This window comes from Apostichopus japonicus, chromosome 15, assembly GCF_037975245.1.
Source record: "Apostichopus japonicus isolate 1M-3 chromosome 15, ASM3797524v1, whole genome shotgun sequence".
Classification (NCBI taxonomy): domain Eukaryota; kingdom Metazoa; phylum Echinodermata; class Holothuroidea; order Aspidochirotida; family Stichopodidae; genus Apostichopus; species Apostichopus japonicus.
Window position 1 is genome coordinate 28,576,951 of NC_092575.1, and position 10,411 is coordinate 28,587,361.

Below are 10,411 nucleotides of genomic sequence, written 5' to 3' on the forward strand. Positions count from 1 at the left end.
AAAATTTCTTGCACGCTCCGCGCCAACCGATGGTGGCGCTCCGCTCAGATAGTCGTGCATACAACTTTGCAAATCCTGGCTACGCCGCTGACTTTCTAATGAATTTCTGTGGGTCAAACTCAAAGCTATTTCGAATGGAAAAAAATCGTAAGATATTAACAAGAAATAAATTCTAATTCGGAAGATTCCTACATTAGCAACTAGCATGATTTCACCTCATTTTGTCTCAAAAGAAAACTTGTTCCATGTTTCCTAATTTGCACATTGGATATTGCAGTGCTAGTATGCATATTTTCCTTGAGGGGGGGGGGGGGGCGTTGATGGGATGATGTGTATACGCAAATAAGATAAATACAATAAGATTTATAAAGGGTACTAAATATAAGGCTGCATCAGTCCAATCGAATATCTGCAAAGTGCCCTTTGATGTCGGTGCCCCCCCCCCCCCAGATTAAAAGTGCTTCCGCCGCCCTTGGGTTTTTCTATATTGGTTGTCCATAGATGAAATTTTGTGCAACATTATGGGTATTTTTTTAATTGAGCTAATCACGAGAAACGTAAATTTTCAAATTCTGAACAAATAATGGGCTTAAAACCTTGAAAAGTGGGGCTGACGGATATTGTGGGCCGCGACGTAGAATCACCTACAAAAGCAATGATCCACAGGACATGCGATGAGGTTGAACATGATGTGTGACTGGTGACGATCTTCAAAAAGGTTATGGATGGAAAAAAAAACTATTGGGAAATACTGCGGTTCTCTCTCAGGCAAAAGTGTACATCTGGTTGGTCATTTTCAAGCCCGAAAAGTGCCATTTCCGGTGATCTGGGGGGTATCAAAACCAGAAATTTTCTTGTACGCTCCTCGCCAACCGATGGTGGCGCTCCGCTTAGATAGTAATTCACGCCCCCCGGGTTAGAAAATCCTGGATACGCGCCTGCATATAAATAAGTGCAACTTTTGATGGAAGGTAATAGGCTTCATTACATATGTTCATGAAAATATATACCTAGCGTTTTCTGAGGTTTTACTTTTGCAAATGTAGCGTTTTTTGGCATTTGCCGCTGGTAACGCTGGAGCTAACGTTCTCTAAATCAGATATTCAAAAAGGGTGTTGTAAAACACACCTCTGATCTAATAATTCGGATCAGTCCGTCTAGTAAAATTAAATGAAAAGTGGTCGGCCTCCAGTACACAAAAATATTCCCAGTACACAGTCGCTCAGTCCAAGTTTAGATCGGTGGCGTGAGAATCTTTACGCCAAGCCGTGGTTGGAACTTCCAGAAGGTGGCGCGAAGTAGTAGTAGTAGACTATAGGACGCCTAGGCTTACTATCCTATGAACAGCAACCGTGCTAGGCTACGCTGATAAACAATCACCTGCGACGCGGATAGGAGGTGATCGTTAGGCCAAGAGCTCGCGGAGCAGTACATAACACGAGCGGGCAATATCCGAACAAAAATAGATAATAAGGGTTTCTGCTTCTGTTAGGTACCGTACTCGTTAAAAACCCTTCTCGGGTATCACAACGAGGATGTTGGTGCGCAGCGCAGCAGTGCTAATAATAATGCGTGGGCAATCTTGTCTTAAACACCTCAAGACTAGGGCTCTCTTTAACGGCCAAGGATTGTGTATCCCAGTCTTTTATAGTACTAGGATAGAAACTATACTGAAAAGCACGATGCTTCTGTGGAATTTGTATACATCGGCCACGCCTCCCTGGTTTTAAGAAGGGATTAGTCTCGTTTGGGACTGCAATTAGGCCATTAATAATTTGGAAAAAAAGAGCATAATTCTGGCCCTTTTCCTTCTTTCTGTGAGGGGTTCCCACTTCAAAGTCTTCAAGATCTCCGTGACGCTAGACTGCCTACGGAAGTCACGAGTTACAAAGCGTGCTGCCTTCCTTTGAACTTCTTCTATTTTGTCTTGGTCTGAGACCTTATAAGGGTCCCAAATCTGAGCTGCATATTCAAGAGTAGAATGACACATAGACATTCCCGACACATTGAAGTTCCCGAGGTAAAGATATGCGTGTAGAGCTGTAATTAAGTATATTAATATAAGTCAGTTAGTACTGGTAATATTAATAATCCACATGTCGCGGAGGTCCCAAACTAAGATGACGCATGTATTCCTGGCAAGTCCCTTAAAGTATTTTCCAAACGAGGCAACCCGTCACTGATAGTACACACTTCCGGAGATGAGGGTGCAAGAATATAAAACTTGTATACATTCACCCAAATGAGTCAAACACTCACAGAAAAAAAATCTTCCAAAATACTCACAGAGTACCAACTCCTTTCGAGTGAATGATTGAATTATCAATTATGAATTGAATAATTTCGATGGATTTCGTTGAATCATATCGGATTTCGGAAAGCGTTCTCCTTCATTTCTTTAGCTGTCTTGCCTAGAATGATCACGTGAGGGCATGGAGCGCGCGCGATACGTATTGGCGGCAAAAAAAAAAAAAACGCGCCTAATTCGGGAATCAGTGTTGCCAGTTGACATTGTCATAACGATAGTGCAGTGTGAACATGAGATATATACATTGAAGTCGGTCAGCCGAAAGAGTGAAACCCAGGTGCGTACCGTACGGGGTGGGGTGGGGGGTGTTCGTGAGTTCGTCAGTAAAATCAAATAAACTGATGACCTCCTTTCTTTTCTTTTTTTTTTGCTTGTCAGTTTTTTCGGCTAACATTTTTACCAATTTAACATATTTTTCGCAGACTAGCCTCATTTTTACGAGCGAGATTGCTAACAATCAATTTTGGTCGGTAAATTTGGGTCCGTACACCCCCCCCCCCCCCCACCTCAAAACAGTCACAGAACGCCCCTGATAAAACCGTCTTGCTCCCGAATGGGCCCGAGTCTGTCCCAATTGGGCCACTAAGTTAATGAATTAACTGTTGTCAAGAATATGTGGCCTAAAGACGAACCTAAGCTTTCCAAGGCAAGAAACAAGTATGTGTTGAACATCTCAATTATGTTTTGAAGTATGATAGGCAGAAGGGCCAAACTTTATTGTGTCCGAATGGGCACTAAGGGGCTGGCCCTGGCCCAACCAGGCCCAATTCAACCGAGTGAAACACAATTGGGCCCAACTGGACGTGCTGGCTGGGTATATATATCCATATATATACGGTATATATCCATATATATATATCCACATATATATCCATATATATCCTTATCTGTTTATATCCATATATATGTATAAATCCATATATATCCATATATATATACATATATATTTATCCATATATATATATATATATATATATATATATATGTACATGCTCATAAATCCATGCAGCGAGGTTTCTATGGGTTTCCCTATATGTAGCATGCATATTACAGATTGTGCAGTTGAATTTATAGAACACACGAGATCCTTGTCTTAAAGGAATAGGATCTTTGACAGCAAACAGATTACGGATTAAATAAAAAAGTAAACACTAACTAAACATCAACGAGGGTGCAATACGATAACGGATTTGATTAATTGTCTCACTTCGTTCTGTGCGTAACCAGAAAAATTACCAATGTAGAGAAGCTTGTAAAATCTAGTGTTGCGAAAAATAGATTCAGTAATATTTTGCCAAGAGACATTATTTTTCTAAAGAAGATTTTACCACTTTGTCAATTAAGTGAGATGGGAACTGATTATTCCCGAGTGTTGACATAAGTCGTTTTAATTCTTATCTTGAACCTTGTTTAATCTTTGATTATTGATTCCTGCATTGTAAGCTGACCACCAAAAATAACAACTTATTTACCTTTGTCAAGTTCCATACTGGTAATGCTTGTCATTTGTTTAAGTTTTTCCAAGATCTTTGTTCTTCCCTAGATCGGTAGTAGAGGGCATCTTTATGCGCATCTCAAAACTGACAAGAATTCATTTCCTTTCATTTATTTTATTTTTTCATTTCATTTATTTCTTCCATTTCCTCACAATGTTTATATAACAATAAGACGGTGAAGACAATATCATGCAGAGAAAATAATAAGTAATAAATAAAAGGAAAAAATGGAAATTACAGACAGAAAATGGTGGAAGGGCTTGGAAGCCGTAGCTTGTACAAAAAGCCCACCAAAAATAAAGATAACATGTATAAAGGATATGGGCATGATAATAAAGCCCCTTACCAAGAAGACCTATACCCCCCACCCCCTCAGTAACTAAACAAAAAAAAACATTTTGATAATGTGGGAAATACTAAGAGTCAGAGACAAATGTAGATCTAAAGATGTTGATACTTGGATTATATATGAGTTTTCAACTTGAATGAAAAAGAATTTAGGTACTTAATATTTCTTAATGCATGACTTAAGCTATTCCAGAAATTAACACCATAACAGATGATGGTACGTTTAAAGACATCGGTATTTATGGGCAATGAAATAAATGTCCAGAGGATCTGGTGTAGTAGTTATGTATATTATAAATGAAATTAAAGTAATCATTAACATTGACTGGTAATTTATTATTAATAGACTTTAAAATAAAAACTGCACAATGGTTTCTATGTAAATAAAAAATATCAAGTAAGTTCAGTGAGCTAAGTAGTAGTGGGGTATGTGCTAAGAAATCAGACTGTAATAACACGGACAACCTATATTTGTAATAAAAGCAAATGCTTTTGGTAGGTAGAATATGCATTACCCCAAACAATATTACAATAATTAAGATGAGGTAGCATGAGAGTATTATACAAGTTCTTGAGAATATACATTGGAACAAAGTCTTTGATTTTATGAAGGACTCCAACAGTTTTTGAGCTGGTAGTTTTAATCTTGGAAATGTAGGAAGACCACTTTAGAGCAGGATCAATAAATAAACCTAGAAATGTTATAACCTCAACACGCTTATCTGTGAGTTGCCAATAAATATATCTATATTCTTGATTTTTTTTTTGTGGTTTGGGTGAAAAATTGTAAAGTGGGTTTTGTTTATATTCAAAGATAATTTATTTACTTGACAACAAGTAGAGACTTTAGCTGTTCAAAATTTATAGTAGACTCAGCATGATTTATATCTTTGTGTTTTTACAGTATACTGGTGTCATCTGCGAAAAGTGTAAAATACAAGGTGTTTGACCAGTATATAATATCATTTATATACAAAGAGAAAAGCAGTGGACCTAAAATTGACCCTTGTGGTACTCCACATGTAATTTTACTAAAATCAGAATAATGATTATCAATATGTACACATTGGAGTCTGCCAGATAGATAATTAACAAACCAATTAAATGCAACCCTCTTATGCCATAATGGTACAATTTGTTGAAGAGAATTCCATGATTGACAGTGTGAAATTCTTTAGATAAATCTAAAAATACACCCAAAGAATATTCCTTCATGTTAAATCCATTATAATGATATAGTGTGATACATCCAAAGCTGCCATAGCTGTAGAACGCCCCCTTCTAAATCCAAATTGTCTATCAGTAATAATGTTGTTATTGTCTAAAAAATGTACAGTACGGTTATATATTATACCTTCTAAAAGTTTAGATAAAGATGAAAGAACTGAGATGGGCCTGCAATGGTTAATAGATAGCTTATCACCACTTTTGAAAATTGGAGTAACTTTAGCTTCTTTAGTACGAGTTGGAACAACACCCGTAGATATTGATAAATTAGAAATATATTTAAGAGGGGCAGCAATAATAAAACGATTTTCTTGGAGAAACTGAACAGAAATATTATCAAGACCACATTAACCTTTTTTTCAATTGCATTATTGAATTGATTATTTCAGAGGAGTTGGTTGGTGAGAGAAATAGAGATGATGGGGTACTATTAGTAAGAAAATCTGTAAATTTTGAGTGACAAGTGGGAATAGAACTTGCAAGGTTGTTACCTATATTAGCAAAAAAGTCATTAATTTCTCGGCCATGTCAAATTTATTTGTAATTAACAAATCATTATCTTTGATTTTATCAATTGGAGTATTGATTGAAGTACGACCAAGAATTTTATTAATCGTATCCCATGTTTTCTTAAATTATTTCTATTGTCTTTGAAACAGTTTTCATGATACATCTGGCTAATCTGATAATTTTTGTCAGTTTATTTTTATAAAGAGTATATTTACTTTTATTGGTACTGGAAGGATTAAGAAGGTATACTTTATATATCAGGCGCGTATCCAGGATTTTCTAACCCGGGGGCGCGAATTACTATCTAAGCGGAGCGCCACCATCGGTTGGCGCGGAGCGTACAAGAAAATTTCTGGTTTTGATACCCCCCCCCCCATATCACCGGAAATGGCACTTCTCGGGCTTGAAAATGACCAACCAGATGAGCACTTTTGCCTGAGAATCAAGTATTTCCCATTTTTTTTTCCATCCATAACCTTTTTGAAGATTGTCACCAGTCACACATCATGTTCGACCTCATTGCATGTCCTATGGATCATTGCTTTTGTAGGTAATTCTACGTCACGGCCCACAATATCCGAAAGCCCCACTTTTCAAGGTTTTAAGCCCATTATTTGTTGAGAATTTGAAAATTCACATTTCTCGTGAATAAAATCACTTTTAAACATACCCATAATGTTGCACAAAATTCAATCTATGGACAACCAATATAGAAAAACCTCCTGGAACCCCTAACAGACAGGTCAAAATTGCATGAGTAGAGGAAAGTATGATGAAGAAGTTGGTGAGGAAATTTTGGAAAATTCAGACAGAGTTAATTTATTGGTGTAGAAATATTAAAATCTCTTATAATGGCTATTATAAAACTTGGTTGAAGGGAATGAAAAATAGCAGATATTTCCGATATCAGGTATATCGAACCGAACACTACACACATAGGCGTAGGTCCCGTAGGAGGCGGGGGCTGCAGCCCCCCCCCCCCCCCGCAACCATTTTTTTGGGCACCTACTGAAAGAAAAATAAATAGCAATGAATAGCTTAAAATGATCTCCTTGGCAATTAAAATAAAGTTGTAAGCTTGGCCGACATTACTACTGTAAAAGAGAGTTTTGACATAAATGGATCTGTATGGTTTTTCTCCATCTACATAAGACATTTGGTTGTTTACATTAGCATCCGGCGGTATACCGTGCAACTTTCACGGACCGTTAGGTAAACGATGCCATGCAATGTAATGACCCATGCTTGCTTATATGATATTGGCATCGATATGTTGAACGCGCGCTTAGCGCGCGAAAAATTTTGGCTTTTTTTCGGGCAAGTCATTACAGCCCCCAAATCCAATTGGGCTCCTACGCCTTTGACTACACACAAAGACAGTTTTTGAGGCTGTTCATCGTGGAACATGCATTCAATGCTCACTGATATGATGTTATATCTGCTCTTTGCTTTACAAATTCGAACAGGCGTGTAGCGAGTAATTGCCAAGAGAGGGGCTAAGCCTGTAGGCAAACTATCTAAGCGAAGCGCCACCATGGGTTGGCGCGAAGCGTTCAATAAAAATTTTGGCCGAAAATGCCTCCCAGATCGCTGGAAATGACACTTCCCAGGCCTTGTAAGTTGCATCTAAGCATTGTCTATTTTGAAATTACTAGCGATGTCATAAAGAAAATTTGCTCGGGGGGGGGGGGGGGGTCGCCCCCTTCCCGAAATGTTCCCCGACGACTCGGTCGAGTTCAAGACCAGCCACAGTTGGTTCCATATAACACAATTGTTTAAGGCGTCCATACACACACACGCGTTATGATAGACCATATATAGTATTTATATAGATACATTAGTGAGAGAGGAAAAATGGAAACGTCAAAAATGGAGTTGTCGGTGTAAGGGGTAGGGTGAGGTGCAAACCCCCTCCGTAATCCTCGATCTGTCACTGGCTACCATGTGTATATAATAGGGATCAGCGCTTTAACTATGACTGTTCCTCTTTCTCTTCCCGAGGTCTTGGATATCTTCTACTCCCTCCTTTTCTCCTTTTTCTCTCTTTTTTTCTTTTCTTTTCCCTTCCTTCCTCTCCTCCTTTTCTTTTCCCCCTCCTTTTCCCTTTTTTCTTCTCTTTTTTCTGTCCTCTTTTCCTTACCCGGGTGGCGCGCGCCCCCAACGCCCCCCTGGATACGCACCTGTATATGTATATGTATATATATATATATATATATATATATATATATATATATATATATATATATATATATATATATATATATATATATTTGAAATTGAAGTTAAAATACTTGATGTTATGCAAGGTGAGCGTATAGTATTGGATTTCTTTTAAATTGCTTTAACTACACAGTGCTTAGAAATTATATTGTTAACATTATCAACAAAAACGTTATATGCAGTATCAACATCTCGGAGATTGTATAATAGGTTCCAAGAAGAAAAGAAGAAAGTTCTAAATTGATATTACGTAAAGAATCTTTACTGGTCCTCTTATGGTAATCACACACAAACAGGTAAATCTCACAATTGTAAGAGCCAATGCGATCGCAACACATCATTGACTCAGCTAACACTAAACTCCAGCTTAGGATTGAAAAACGTCTCCATATTAACTGGGAGAAATGAACAAACTGCTTGATAGCCCGTTGTTAACACTGTTAAATTAAATCTACTTTCACCTTGTGTTACCCTGATTCGTTCATTATTAGTTCGTAACCTGAAGATGGTAGTAGTGACTCTCGACACATGTCTGTTTTCTACTCTCACCAAAGCCCAACCATGTTTTGGGCTTCAAATAAAAAATTGGGAATCCCCTTGGGGCCCCAGTAAATTTCCACACCGCTCCTTTCAGTGGCGGAGCTAGGGGTATTGGTCGGGGGGGGGGGAGCGAGAATGGTCTGTAGGGGCGCTTTCGACACTATCTAAGCGGAGCGCCACCACAGGTTGGCGGGGAGTGTACAGACATTTTTTGAGTTAAGATACTCCTTAGATCGCCGGAAATGACCCTTTCCGGGCCTTGCTTGCAGATACACGGAGATTAAATAGGTGTCATCGCCAACAAAATGTGACAAATGTCAATCGGTACATGAGAGCGCAATAAAAAAGTCAATACTCGCGAATAAGTAAAAAATGGTAAAAAGCTGAAAAGGGCGCCAGCAGTCCATTTGAGTCCGTCAGGGGGGGGGGGGGGCATCCGCCTCCTGACTGTATAGACGCTCCGCCACTGGCTCCTTTCAATACGCAAATATCCTCATCCACACACACCCGGCAATCCGGCTCAAAAATATGAAGTTAACCAGTTATAATTGGTCTATTTTAACTGGTTAAACCCGTTAGTGTATTGACAGTTTACCTTTTATTAACAACCAAAGTCTCCCCCCCCCCCCCCCACTGAGTTTTTTCTTGTGGAGTTAGGTAAGAGTCTACGGAAGCTTAAAAGTGTCACCAACATGAGAAACCTTAGCACCAATAAGTCAACATTTTTTCAGTAAATTGTTAAGATAACTAGATAATATATTATCAAACGTCACATTTTTTCAAATTTCTCAGTTAAAGCAACTGAGCAATCCAACATTTTTCTGATTTTTGATAAGATATTATCTTGTTATCTGAACAATTTACTGAAAAATGTCATATAATGGGCGCAGGTCTTCTTATGTTGATGACACATTAAAGCTTCCGTAGAGTCACACTACACGCATAATGCAATGATTAAAACACCAGCGCGCGAACGCTACTTCAATTCAAAGTCTAATACTCGCAGGGCTGCTTTCACCGCATTGCTTCACTTATTGCCCACTATTTTGTTGAGGTTAGGACTTTTTTGGAGGGAAGGGAGCAGAAATTTAACCGAAAAATAGAATTTTAGGAGTAATTTCAAGAACACTTATAGTAAAGGCCGGACGACATGATCTGCTACATTTTCTAATTTTACTTGACAATAAAATTTTGTCACCATAAAGTGAATGTGATGCATTATAAAAATAAAGCCTTAGTTTAAGTTTATAATTTGCTTTACTGAACCAGTGATGGGGCAGTGGAGGCTTCACTGAACCATGGTAGCGATGAGGCAGTGACGAGGCCGAAGGGGAGTTGTCAATGCCACACCTCCATCGCCAGTTATTCAGTCGGGGCTTTTTACTTTCATTCGGTGAAGAAAGAAAACAATCCTACCATAGCCGTAGTTAGAGACTATGGTTCTGACTATGGTCAGAGCCGTATGTACGGCTCTGACTCCTGCGACCTCATGACGCCCTTAATTACAGATCCAACGGGTGTCCACCCTCCCATTTTTACCCTCACACAACAAACAACCAGTGCGTCTAGACCTATTAAGGACCTACATCGTAGTCTAAATATGCCTCAGAACGCTCAATTTGACGTCTTAGCGCGTTTTTTTCTTTTGGAGGAGGCCTGAAGCTCACACTCCCCTACATATGGAAGACGTATTTAAGAACCAGGGCCACACGCCCCAATTTATGGAATCATTAATCTACTTCTGGTTTCTCTAAATAATGAT